Source organism: Mustela nigripes, chromosome 5, assembly GCF_022355385.1.
Source record: "Mustela nigripes isolate SB6536 chromosome 5, MUSNIG.SB6536, whole genome shotgun sequence".
Classification (NCBI taxonomy): Eukaryota; Metazoa; Chordata; class Mammalia; order Carnivora; family Mustelidae; genus Mustela; species Mustela nigripes.
The window spans coordinates 124,853,064-124,867,005 of record NC_081561.1 but is presented as its reverse complement, the minus strand read 5'-3'; positions in this window follow the sequence as shown (position 1 = coordinate 124,867,005).

The window sequence follows — 13,942 nt, the reverse complement described above, 5'->3', positions numbered from 1 at the left end:
TTTTGGGAAAGGCAGTCTGCCATGGGTCCTAAACATCTTTAAGTGTCCTTTCTGAGTATGTCAACCTTGAAAGCCTTAACCAGCCTGTCCTTGAGCCATTTTTGTAGCTAGCTACACAGACAATTACATAGGTCAAGGCAATCATAACATGACTACAGTGTAACCACTCATTCTGCAGGGGAGGAGGATTGCCTTGCTTATTGCTTGATATAAAAGGTGCTAAATCCCTAGCCTTGGATTCCCTAGTTACGGCACACTGTACCATCACATCACAGCATGGGACTTAGGGTCAAGAGAGCTGGTGTTACCATATGCCCATGAAGTTTGCTCTTCTGGGAATAATAAACTGTCTTGCTCTGATCCATTGAGTCTCATTATCTACTTTTGGCATCTATAGAATTATGGCAAGATAATTGGCTGGCATGTGTCCCTTTTACTGTCTTATTAATTTTTGTAATTCTTGACAGGGCTGGAGATCTTCTCTGAAAAAAGAATATCTACAAAAAGCATACAATATGCATTAATTAATAATGAAATGTTAGAAATAGTCTCTTTAAAGCTAAGAAAAAGACAATCATAACCTCTATCATTGTATTTATTTATCAATGAACAGGAGTTTCTAGCCTGTGCAAAATTTGAATGAAAGAAACAAAATTGTCATTATGCTTAGATTAGATGATTATTTAAGAAAATCTAAGGCAATTTACAAACTATTAGAAACAAGAGAGTTAGGGTGCCTGGGTGCTCAACTGGTTAAGCAACTGCCTTTGGCTCAGGTCATGACCCTGGAGTCCCGGGATCGAGTTCTGCTTTGGGCTACCTGTTTAGTGGGAAATCTGCTTCTCCCTCTGACCTCTCCCCTCTCATGCTCTTTCTCTCACTCTCTCTCTCAAATAAATAAACAAAATCTTAAAAAAAAAAAAAAAGAAGAAGAGAGTTTATCAAGGTTACTACATTAAAGATCAATGTAGCAGAATCAGTAGTGTTTCTATTTACCAAAAATTATAAATAGAAATCCTATTTACAACAACAAAAACTAAAGGTACCATGGTATTCAAAGAACAAATGATCAAGTTCTTCAAGAATAAAATTATATTCTTTCCTAAAGGGCATGAGTCAAGACCCAAGATAATGAAGAGATATAATTATGGATGAGAATAATTTATCTCATAAAAAAGTCAATTTTCCTTCAATTAGTCTATAGACCTACTACTTTTCTTTTTTCTTTTAAAGATTTTATATATTTATTTGACAGAGAGAGAGCACAAATGGGGAAGCAGCAAGCAGCAGACAGAGGAAAAGGGAGAGGCAGGCTCCCCACTGAGTAGGGAGCCCAAACCCAGGTCCCTGGGATCATGACCTGAGCCGAAGGCAGATCCTTAACTGACTGAGTCACTCTGGGGCCCCATATATACACTACTTTTCTAATGAAGATGCCATTAGATCTTTTCAACAAACTTACAAGGCTGATCCTAAACTTATAATGGAAGAGCAAAAGGTCAAAAACAGCACAGGCAATTCTGGGGAAGACTAAAAAGAAACCACTCAGGGAGATATTGATAAATATTATTACATTTAAAAATGTAAATTTCAGGGGTGCCTGGGTGACTCAGTTGTTTAAGTGTCCAATGCTTGATTTTGGCTCAGGTCATGATCTCAGGGTCCTAGGATGGAGCCCCAAGATGGGCTCTGTGCTCAGCAGGGAGTCTGCCTGAGATTCTTTCCCTCTCCCTCTCTTTCTACCCCTCCCCCCTCACTCTCTCTCTCTAAAATAAATAAATCTTTTTAAAAATGTAAACTTCAGTGAATACTGAGTAGTATATAGAATTGTTGAATTGTTATGTCGTATATCAGAAATTAATATAACACTGTATGTTAATTATACTTTAACAAAAAATTGTAAACTTCTACATTACATAAGGAATCATTAAAAAGTTAATAAAGAACAATTCAAAAAGAGGTTAAGCAATAACCACAAAAATGGCACAGTTAGAGAGGACTTATTTACTGTATATTTAACAAGTGAAGGATTAGTATTCAGAATTTAGAAAGAACTCAATAAGGACAACCACAAGAAAAATGGGCAAAAGTTAATTCACAGAAGAGGAAGTTTATATAACCAATATACATAGTAAAAGATCTCAACATTACTACCAATCAGAAAAATGTAGATCAAACTACATTAAAACTCAAAATGAAGAACATTCTATTAAAACATAAGGACTGTATCCTTTAAAATTAAGAAAGGTGGAGGAACTGATCAACATTAAAGGAGACTGAAGATGTGACCACCAAATACTACACATGGTCTTGGAATGGATCCTGGACAGGGTAAAGAAATGATATAAAGGACATGATTAGCCGGTGGAAAAAAATTATGGGTGGTACATTAGATAAAAGTGTTGTGTGTCTAGTTAATTTTCCTCAGGTGGATCATTGTACTTGCATAACACAAGAGATATTCTTGTTCTTAGAACATAGACATTGAAATATTTAGGTATAAAGCATACATTCTGCACACAGCTTAATCTGAAGTGATTCAGAAAAATATATAAGAAAGAAATAAAATGAGGCAAAATGTTAATGATTGGTGAATCTGGATAAAGGGTATCTGAAAGTTCTTTGTACTATTTTCCCAACTTTTCCATAAGTTTGAAAATATTCCCAAGTAAAAAATTTTAAATAAAAAACCCAACAGCTATATTCTGATAACATTTTGTATCCATCGGTTCAGCAAAAATTTAAGAGTTGGATAGTACCAAATGTTGGTGAGGATGTGAAAGACAGGAACTCATACTTTTGCAAAATCTACATTGAAGAAGACTTTCATACTTTCTAGTAAGGTTAAAAATTCTATTACCTAGCAAGTCTAGACAAGGGTGCTCATTGCCACACTGTTTGCACATTTGGTCAAGGCAAACCTCTTAAACTTGACCTTCCTCTGACCCATGCTAAGGAGTGGCATGCCAGAGATTTTAGGTGCTGGTTTTTCTGACTTTGGTGTTAAAGTTGTCAAAGAGGATAAACGGGTCTTTCTTGAAAAGCTGAAACTGAAATTACATATTCTGGCAAAGTTGTAGAATGCTCCTTTGCTAGAAGTTGGTTAGGTCAAATACACGCAGATGTTAATATTGGAATTACTTGATGTTTAAATGTGGAAGGATTATGATGTGCTCTTTACTTCCCACTGTATGTGTGAGTTCATTCAGGATTCACCCCCAAATAGGGTGGTATTTTCAAACAATGAACAATTACAAAAACTGAAAAAATGAAACGTACATCTATAAGGGATTGGATAAATAAAGTATGGTATTGCATAAAATGTAAATCTCTATCATAGTTAAATAGACTAGATCTGCTTATATCATCAGAGATAAATCTCAAAAACCATAATATTGAGTATTTTTTTAAAATATTTTACTTATTTATTTGACAGACAGAGATCATAAGTAGGCAGAGAGGCAGGCAGAGAGAGAGGAGGAAGCAGGCTCCCTGCTGAGCAGGGAGCCCAACACGGGCCTCAATCCCAGGACCCGAAGGCAGAGGCTTTAACCCACTGAGCCCCAGTATTGAGTATTTTTAAAAGCAGGTTGCAAAAGGATAGATAAAAGCAGTATGATACTAGTTATATAAACTTCAAAAATTTAAAACAATAATATGTGCCACTTACGTGCACATACACATGCAACAAAAGCATTAAAACATGAGTAGAAATGATATACACTGATTTCAGTTTAATAATAATAGCTAGAAAAAGAGGAAGGGAAATGGACTTGATGGGGGCAGTCTTAAAACATACCTGTATTGGGTCACCTGGGTGGCTCAGTCAGCTAAGCATTAGACTCTTGTTTTGGCTCAGGTCATGATCTCGGGGTCATGAGACCAAGCCCCATGCCCACAACAGGCTTCGTGCTGGGCTCTCTCCCTCTCTCTCTGCCCCTCCCCCCTCCAAACTAAACCAAAACAAAGCCCCACAACAAATCTGGATTAATTTTTTTCTTTAAAAAAAAGAAAAGGAGACAAAGTAAACTGTGAACTGACTATTTTGTAGGTATGAAATGTATATTGAATAATTTAAAAGAAAACAGTTTTAAAGAAAGACATGGATGTATATCAGCACTCTTTGGAACTTCATAACATACCCATAATTTCAAAAGAGATCCCATATTTAAAGCTCTCTTAAAACTATGAAATAAGTCATTTTTTTTAATATCTGTAGCAAGAATAACTCAAGGAAAGAAACTTTTCAGGCTCACTCTTTCAGAAGTTGATATAGGTAATTCCTTTTCCCCTAAATTGCTCTTTATAAATCATCAGGCATACATGGAGCTATAGTGAAGGTTTTAGTCAGATCTCAAGTGTTCTGCACTTTTTCTTTGAAGTGTAAATATTTTCACAAAGAACACTTCAAAATGTGGTTGGTATCCGTTCTTGCTGTGTGTATGTAACACACTATGGCTATCAACTCCGTAAGGCATTGCACTTTCAATTAAGAGATACTCTATTTTCTGTTTCTTTGAAAGATAAAGCCTGTCAAGTATTTTTGAAACAATGTTTGCTTTTATTTTTTTTTTTAAAGATTTTATTTATTTATTTGACAGAGAGAAATCACAAGTAGGCAGAGAGGCAGGCAGAGAGAGAGTGGAGGAAGCAGGCTCCCTGCTGAGCAGAGAGCCCGATGCGGGACTCGATCCAGGACCCTGAGATCATGACCTGAGCCGAAGGCAGTGGCTTAACCACTGAGCCACCCAGGCACCCCAATGTTTGCTTTTAAACTTAACATCCAAAAGCAGAAATTACATGGTTCATTTAACTTGGATACACTATTAGGAAACAAACTTAACTTACTTTAACTCTGCTTTGCTTTCAAAAACAAGCTCATATTTTGGAAACAACTTAAAATCACTCTACTTCTTTTTGCTAGATAGGGTGCTTAACAATGCCAGAAATGGGGATGCCTGGGTGGCTCAGTGGTTTAAGCCTCTGCCTTTGGCTCAGGTCATGATCTCAGGATCCTGGGATCGAGCCCCGCGGCTCTCTGTTCAGCGGGGAGCCTGCTTCCCCGTCTTTCTCTGCCTACTTGTGATCTCTGTCTGTCAAATAAAGGGATAAGATCTAAAAAAAAAAAAAAAAAAAAAAAAAGCCAGAAATGAAAACCAAGGGGCTCTGATGTCCAGTTTTCCTAGAATTTAGCCTCTAAAACAATTCCTTGATAACAACTTTAAGATAATCTTATAAGAACATAAGGGAAGTTTGGAGTTTGAAAGAAAAAATGTTTTCAATTATCTGTGATAAATGAAAATGGACAATGACACAAAAAACATAAATATTTAGTAAATGCTTAATGGGTAACAAAGCCCCAGGAGGGCAAGATGCTGCTTTGTATGTATAAGGAAGGTAGAAAAAAATGGGAACCATGCCTCCAGAAAATGCAGAAAACATGACAGTAGAGAGAACAAAGAAAAGGTTAAACAATTTTGGAGACACTTATTAGCAGGCTATGTTCAGAGATGCCAACAAAATATGGCATCAGGGAAGCTGAATCAAGTGTACCCAACACTTTGTGGCTGGATGAATTTTATTTGTATGGATTAGAGATGATTCCAGGCAGTTCTAAAATCCAATATTGACCAGCTACCCTTCTCTTCAATTTCTGATAAAAGGGCTATACATCAGCAATCAAATAACCCATAGGCAAGAAAAGACAAAAAGAAAGAGGAAAAGGAGGAGCAATGTAAAGAGATACAGCTTTATTATATACAAATATAGTAAGCAGGTAGTCAGCAGAGAATGCTAAAAGTCTGTGAGCAATGGCAATACTTTAAAACATTTAGCCCGGGGAAGGCCTGAGCTCTAGGCAATCCCTGCAGGTCCTTGCGGGGCTCCGATGCTGGAGGTTCCACTGCCAGGCGAGTTCAGGGAAGGTCAGGAGTGGGCTGCAGAAGCAACACCCAGAGGACTCTGGACAGCTTCTACTTACTCACCAGGGTCTTAGTGTTACAATATCATAATGGTGAGGCTGCACAGATGCCCACAGGCGCGTGCTACCCCAGGTAGCACCATTCCATGTCACAAGACCTGCCTTCTAGACAAAGGACCACAGCTCTCCGGGGCTCTCTCTCAGAGCTCCCAGGAGCTGTCCTGACTTCTACAATTCAGAAACTCTCAGCATATTCTAGAACTAAAACAACACCTGTAAATATATGAGATTCTAGTATAGAGACTTTGCTGCCCTGAAACCTAAAAATTATAGATGTGGTTTAAACAAAAAATTCAGTCACTAGATTATTATATAGCATGATAGACATTCTAGCAGTGAACATAAGCAAGCTAGTCAATGATTTAAAAAATAAATAAGTAAAAATAAAATTATACATATATATATATATATATATATGGAGAGGTGGGTTACTACTGTCCACTAGTGCTCAGCATATAAAAGAACAACAATTACAATACTCGGTTTCCATAAATAGTACCGAAACCTCAGGTAGTCAGAATTTTCAGGGCTACAATTATTCTGCATAGCTGTTTTTAAAATAATTTAAAAAACAGGTTATTAACCTGTCAGAATGGCTCAAATCAACAACACAAGAAACAATAGATGTTGGTGAGGAAGCAGAGAAAGGGGAACCCTCTTGCACCCTTGGTGGGAATGCAAACTGGTGCAGCCACTCTGGAGAACAGTATGGAGGTTCCTCAAAAAGTTAAAAATAGAACTACCCTAGGGACGCCTGGGTGGCTCAGTGGGTTAAGCCTCTGCCTTCAGCTCGGGTCATGATCTCAGGGTCCTGGGATGGAGCCCCAAATCAGGCTTCCTGCTCAGCGGGGAGCCTGCTTCCTCCTCTCTCTCTGCCTGACTCTCTGCCTACTTGTGATCTCTCTCTCTCTGTGTGTCAAATAAATAAATAAAATCTTTAAAAAGAAAAAAAAAAAAGAACTATCCTAGGATCCAGTAATTGCTCTACTAGGTATTTGCCCAAAGGATACAAAAATACTAATTCAAGGATACATGCAACCCTCTGTTTATAGCAGCATTATCCACAAAAGCCAAATTATGGAATAGCTTAAATGTCCATCGATTGATGAATGGGTAAGGAAGAGGTGGTGTATATATAAAATGGAATATTATTCAGTCATAAAAAAGAATGAAATCTTGCCATTTGCAACAACATGGATGGACCTAGAGAGTATTCTACTAAGCGAAATAAGTCTGCCAGAGCAAGACAAATGCCATATGATTTAACTCATATGTGGAATTTAAGAAACAAAACAAACAAACAAAAGAAAAAGAGAGAGAGAGAACCAAAAAACAGACTTAATTATTGAGAATGAACTGATGTTTACTAGAGGGAGGTGGGCAGGGGGATGGGTGAAATAGGTGACGGAGATTCCAGAGTGCACCTGTAGATGAGCACGGGGTGTTGTGTGGAAATGTTGAATCTCTATATTGTACACCTGAAACTAACATTACATTGTATGTTAACCAACTAGAATTTGAACAAGAACTTAAAAAACAGAACAAACAGGTTTTCAGTTCTGTAAGTATTAAAATATTTATACTGTCAATATTTTATTTTATACTGTGAATTTTTTTTTAGATTTATTTTTAGAGAGAGAGTGCACTCAAGCAGGGAGAAGGGCAAAGGGAGAGGGTGAGAATGACAAGCAGACTCCCTGCAGAGCCTGAGGTCATGAGACCGTGACATGAGCCAAAACCAAGAGCTGGGGGCACCTGGGTGGCTCAATGGGTTAAGCCTCTGCCTTCAGCTCAGGTCATGATCTCAGGGTCCTGGGATCGAGCCCCGCATCAGGCTCTCTGCTGAGTGGGGAGTCTGCTTCCTGCCCCCCCCTCTCTGCCTGCCTCTCTGCCTACTTGTGATCTCTCCCTCTCTCTGTCAAATAAATAAATAAAATCTTTAAAAACAAAACAAAACAAAACAAAAAAACAAGAGCTGGACTCTTAACCAACTGAGCCACCCATAGTGGTGCCCCTGTGTGGTAAATATTTTAAAAGAAAATCTTTCTTTTAAAAGAAAGTGTTTCTTTATAGGAAAGTATCCTGTAAACTTTTATTGCCTTCTCAAAAAGGATAAGGTAGGCTTTTCTCAATAATTCAGGATAATCAATAATTCAGGATAATCAAGATAATTCAACTGGCTCAGTCAGAACATGTGACTCTCATTCTTGGGGTCATGTGTTTGAGCCCCATGTTGGGTATGAAGAAATAAATGAACAAAAACTTAAAAAATTAATTCAGGATTATCATTATGAATGCGAAGAACAATAATTCTCTTCCATTAATATAATGAATAAAGATGAAACCACAGAAACAAAAAGTCTATGAAATCCTTCCTATGTAATACCAGCAAAATCGTTTTCTTTCTTTTGTATATAAAATACCACCATGAGGAACCTAAGAATTAACAGAATAGGAATCCCACGAGTGATGAAGCAGATTGTTACACGATTATTCCAATCACTAAATGCACAACATAAACACGTGTGCATGTTAGACTCATTCAGCATAGTCTAAGAGACATTAGGATATCATTCAAATAATGCGTGTACACTAAAAGACAAGGACGCGTTCCTGGTGAGCAACAACAAAACAACACAAACACAAACTGCACTTAATTGATTTCTCCTTCAAGTTACTAACAATCCTGACAAGCCTTAGCGGAGTTGCCCTTTCCATACAGTGAACGCTGATTTATCAGTGGAAGCTCTCACTGTCGTTCTCCGTTCACCCTCATCTTCCTCCTTTATCTTACGGGGGAGAGGGGGAAAGTAACCTTACCTCAGTGCATTGGGTGTGATTTAATTTTCAAAATTTCAAGATACTATTCCTTCCATGTGGTCTCTACCGAGGCCATTTCTTCCCTGTGTCCCACGCCCTTCCCCCCTGGATTTCCAATTCTTGGCCTTGTGTTATCCTGAGATGAGAGAGAATAGACAAGGAAAAAGAGTATATCAAGGAACAGTCTATCCTCATTTCCACGGCATTGCCTTTTTCAGGGAAGGAGGTAAGTTTCTTCTTTCACTGCTTCCTGTTCGTGAAGGGAGTAACAACAGGCTTGAGGAGTAAAGGAAAGAACGATACACAGAGCAAACAGGTGAAGACCCAGGTATGTTCTGGCTCCTGAGGCATTTCCATCCCCCTCATAGCTCCCAGGGCCACAGAGATGTGCCTGGCCCGAATCCCATTCCATCGGGACTCCTCCCTGTGCTTTCTAGGCTGGTGATCAGCTAGTCAGACCAACCAGTCTGAACCCACTCAGCGGCTCAGGCTTTGCTGAAAGCTTAGCTTCTTTGCTTTTTACACACACAAAAATGTGTAAAACATACACATTTTAACAGTGAGTTTCTGGAAACTACCCTCGTGGTCCAGAGTGTGACTGCATCTAATGCTGGGAATTTGGTGTGGAAGAATGAAGCAGGGCAGTAGTGTCCTGGCAGAGCCCAGGGCGGTTCTCCCTGTTGGCGTCAGCATGCTTCACATCTGGCCAAAGCCAGCGTGTATTTCTTTCTCCTCACTCTCCCCTCACTTCATGTGGCCAAATGGCAGTCGCTTTTGAAGATCATGACGTGGAATTCAAAAACGGAATTCTTGAAATTGATCTTTTCTACTAGTTCTAATGAGATGTAATTCCCATATTGTACAATGGACCTTTTTATTTTATTTTATTTTCTTCAAATTGAGTTTTATTTTCTGAATATGCAACAGTTAAGAGGAATCAAACAATATGAAAAGGATATCGAGAAAAATCTTACTTCCGCTCTGTTCCCAGCCCACCCATTACCACCACCTCCCCCAAGATCAGGCAACAACAGTCAAGGACAGTTTGTCCCTGTCCAGATACAAATGCACACTCTTATCTGCCCCCTCTAGCCTCCATCATTTCATGTTCTAGCATTCTCTACACGGTGTTCCCCAACTTGATTTATCTACCTGATAGATTATATTCACTTCCACAGTCTACCAAATGTATTATCTTTTATGTGCTGCTGAATGTGGTCCACAATATATTTTTCTAGATTATAAGACAGAAGTTAATAAATGAGATTTTGTCTGCAACTCTCTTTTGCTCTTGTACAAACTCTGTCAGATTTTGGTACCGATATTCTACTTTTGCTTAGTCCTAAACAGAGTGTGGAAATTTTCCGTTTTCTGGTCTCTGAAACAGTTCGACAGCATTGGAGTTACATTTTGAAGGTTCTATAAAATTCTCCTTTGGAACATCCAAGGATTAGCGCTTTTTTGAGATTTTTCAAATAAATTTTTCTTATTTCTTCTAAGGAAATCGGTCCAGTTAGCCCTTCTATGTTTTCCAAGGTATGTTTTGGTAACTTATTTTCCTAGAACGTTATTTATTCCTTCCAGATTTTTTTTTTAGTTTACTTGCAAAAGTCATGCAAACTAGTCTCTCATGGTTTAAAAAAAATTATAGTTCTTTTAGTAATTTCCTCCTTTCTTACTTTGAATCGAGCTCTCTCCCTTTTTCCTCTTTGGTTAGGTTAAATGTCCATATTGTTGTTAAAAGTCTATGTCACCGATGCGGCCAGTTCCCACTATCCCCGCCAGCTCGTAAGTAATTTGATTTTCTGAGTTTTATCTGTCTCGTAATATCATCAAGGCTATGGTTTGTGGGCCTTTTGTTTTCCATGCTTTTGCCTGCCCTGCACGGCTTCCAGAAGTGGACAGACTCAGGATCCAAGGTCTGCCCTGTGCCTACTGAAACCATCAGCACAGATACACATCTGAGGATGTTAATTCTGATTCCCTTGTAAGATCACGAGAATGATTTCTGGTTGCCTTTCCATTCACTCTCAAGTGAAGCACACTTAAACACTGTATTTCCCCACAGTGAAATGGCTGAGGCTGAAAGAGGACAACCCAAGACCAGAAGGCAAAAGACAGGGGCGCCTGGATGGCTCAGTCAATTAAGAGTCCGATTCTTGTTTCAGCTCTGGTCATGATCTCAGAGTTGTGAGGTCGAGCTCCGTGTTGGGACTCCATGCTGAGCGTGAAGTCTTTTTGAGAGTCTCACTCCCTCTCCCTCTGCCCTTCCCGCTCCTTCTCTCTCTCTCTCTCAAATAAATAAATATATCAGTCGGTAGTGAAAATATACCCCACGAGATCCTTACAGCTTAACATCAGGACACAGAAGGTTACAGCAAAGAGTCCTGTGACCAGCAGGGAGACAGCCGATGACTTCTTGGCTTGCTGGATGTTTCCCGCACCCAGTGCGTTCCCCATCCGGACGCTGGCAGCCACATTGAAGCCTGAGCTTTGGTGGGACTCGCTCCTACAATGGACCTTTTTAAAGTGTTATCATGTAATGGGTTGGATATATTCACCAAGTTGTACAACCATCACCACAGTGAGTTTTAGAACATTTTCATTACTCCCAAAACAAACTCCATACCCGTGAACGCTTACTCCCGTTCCTTTTCCCCTCAGCCCTAAGCAACCACTAAACCAGTTTCTAGCTCTATAGAGTTGCCTTGTCTAGACATTTCACATACACGGAATTATAAAATATGTGGTTTCCTTTGACTGTTTTCTCTCACAGTGTGGTATTTTCAAGGTTCATCCTGTGGTAGCACATATCAGAGCTTCGTTCCTTCCTACCCCTGAGTAACAATTCCGCTGCCCGCATAAGTCTCCTTTCACTTTCCCATGCATCAGTTGATGGACATTGGGGCGTTTCCCACTTTTTCACAATTACAAATAACGCTGCTATGAAGGTGTACACATTTTTGTGTATGCATTCAACTGACTTTAGAATAGAATTTGGTTTTAAAATGAACCAGGCCTCCCTCCCTTTCTAGTCCCATAGTGAAGAAGGGAAAACTGTCTTTCACTTCCTCCTTGGATTTTCCAAAGCAGGAATAAAGAGAACCAGGTGCCCTCTCCGGATTGGAGGTGGCTGGTGTGCTGCGCGTGGATGGCAGTGCACAGACCCTCCATCTGCTCCTCCCCTTCTTCATTTCCACCATCATTAAAATCACAGTCAAGCTTGGGGAATAGCAACTTACAGGTGAGCTAATCAGCACTTGGGGAAACTTCCATGAAAGGCAGACTGTTGGAAGTGGAATTAAATAAACTATTAGGAGGGAGAGAGTGCCAAGGGATGTGCTTCCTCTGCTATAATAGTTACCTACCAATCCTACCCACTGTGCCATGAAATTATGTGCCAAGAGAAATTACTTGATATATGGTTCTGAGTAGCAAGACTGTGCAAAGCCTAAGACCCTGCATTTTTAAACTGATGTTGATGCTGCTGACCGCAGACTGTACTTCAAGTAGCAAGGAGCAGCTTTGTCTTTCTGTTATCATCTTTTCTTTTTTTAAAAAAAGATTTTATTTATTTACTTGAGAGAGAGAGAGAGAGAGACAGAATGTGAGAGATAGAAGAGTGAGCAGCAGTGGGGAGTAGGAAGGGCAGAGGGAGAGGAAGAAGCAGGCTCCCTTCTAGCAGGAAGCCGGATGTGGGGCTCAATCCCAGGACCCTGGGAACATGATCTGAGCCAAAGGCAGACCCTTAACTGACCGACAGAGCCACATAGGTGCCCCGCATTTTGTTATTTTCATATCAATTATAGCCTAAGAGATATTTTTGCCATGCTGATTTTTTTTGCCAATTCTTCCAGGCTGTGATGGCTCATAAATACAAACTATTCTTCCAGAATTATTGGGCACAAAGATACAAAATTCATATTCTAAAAATTTTTATTTTGGGGGGCCTTTCTGGGAAAGTATCCCCCTCCAGCCCTGTAAAAACTCTGTTGCCTGTCCATTGCATGAACAGATGTTTGTTTTGTTTCGTTTCTGAGGTGGGTGATATAAAAAGATTGTTGGCGAAGCTAGAGACAGAGGTGAAAATAACCGGATCTTTTATCAGGGAGATGTCTTAATCATTTTTAAAATTGGGGGCAAAACCTCCAATTTCTCCGCCATTCTCCAAAATTTATCTTCAACTAGAAACAGAGGGCAATGGGAGAGAAAATGGAGCCTCCAGAAAAGGATATTTTTGTATCTGAAGACAGAGAAAAGAGAGTGAGCGATGGCTGGACAGCAGGGACAGCGATGAGGAAAGGAAAGGGCTGTGTGGGGCCGCCTCCTCCCTGGAAAGGCGCTACACTGGAGACCTACACTGCAGTCTTCCCTTCCGTCCTCATGTCACACATGCTCAGTCATTTGCCCAACGTCACAGCATCTGAATAGCGACCCAGCATCTGAATCCAAGTCAGCCTAGGGCAGTCCCATGCAAAGCAATTTTTTAAAATGTTTGCACTTTCTAATATTATGAAGCATATCATACATGCAACAGGCCACATTATGTCCACATGCACTTTATAGTATCGTAGTAAAACCAACACCTGTCTTCTTACCACCTTAGCTTGATAGAATTTTACCCAAGTATTGGAAGCTCCCTTGTGTCCCATCCCCGATGGTGTCCCCTTCTCTCCCTCCATCTGCATAGGGACTGAATTTTGTGTTTATGATTCACTTGTTTTTCTTTATACTATCACTCATGACTGGAAGATCTCTTTTTAGATTTATTACTTACCCATCGGGCCGGGGCGGGCGGAAGGGAGATGATATTGGAATGAAGAAAACAATTAATCAAGGTCTGTCTTTTTTAAATGGAAAAAGAAGCAAGAATAGGATGTGGAACTTTTTTTACCTTAAAGAAATGTTGGGGAGACTAGTGAAAAAGTCAAGAGCAGCAGATGTGAGCAGAAATTCAGAGGCAAACATGGAGTTTTTAACAAATGAGAGGGTGACTTTGAGCAAATATCCTCCGCTCATCTGTATTCTCTTCTCCCCTTCCACATCTCGGAACTCCTCACTCCCTTTCTGACAGACTGCATGGGGGTGGGGTGACCACACATGTCCCTTTGCCTGCAAGTATAGTTTATGCCTCTTGTGCTA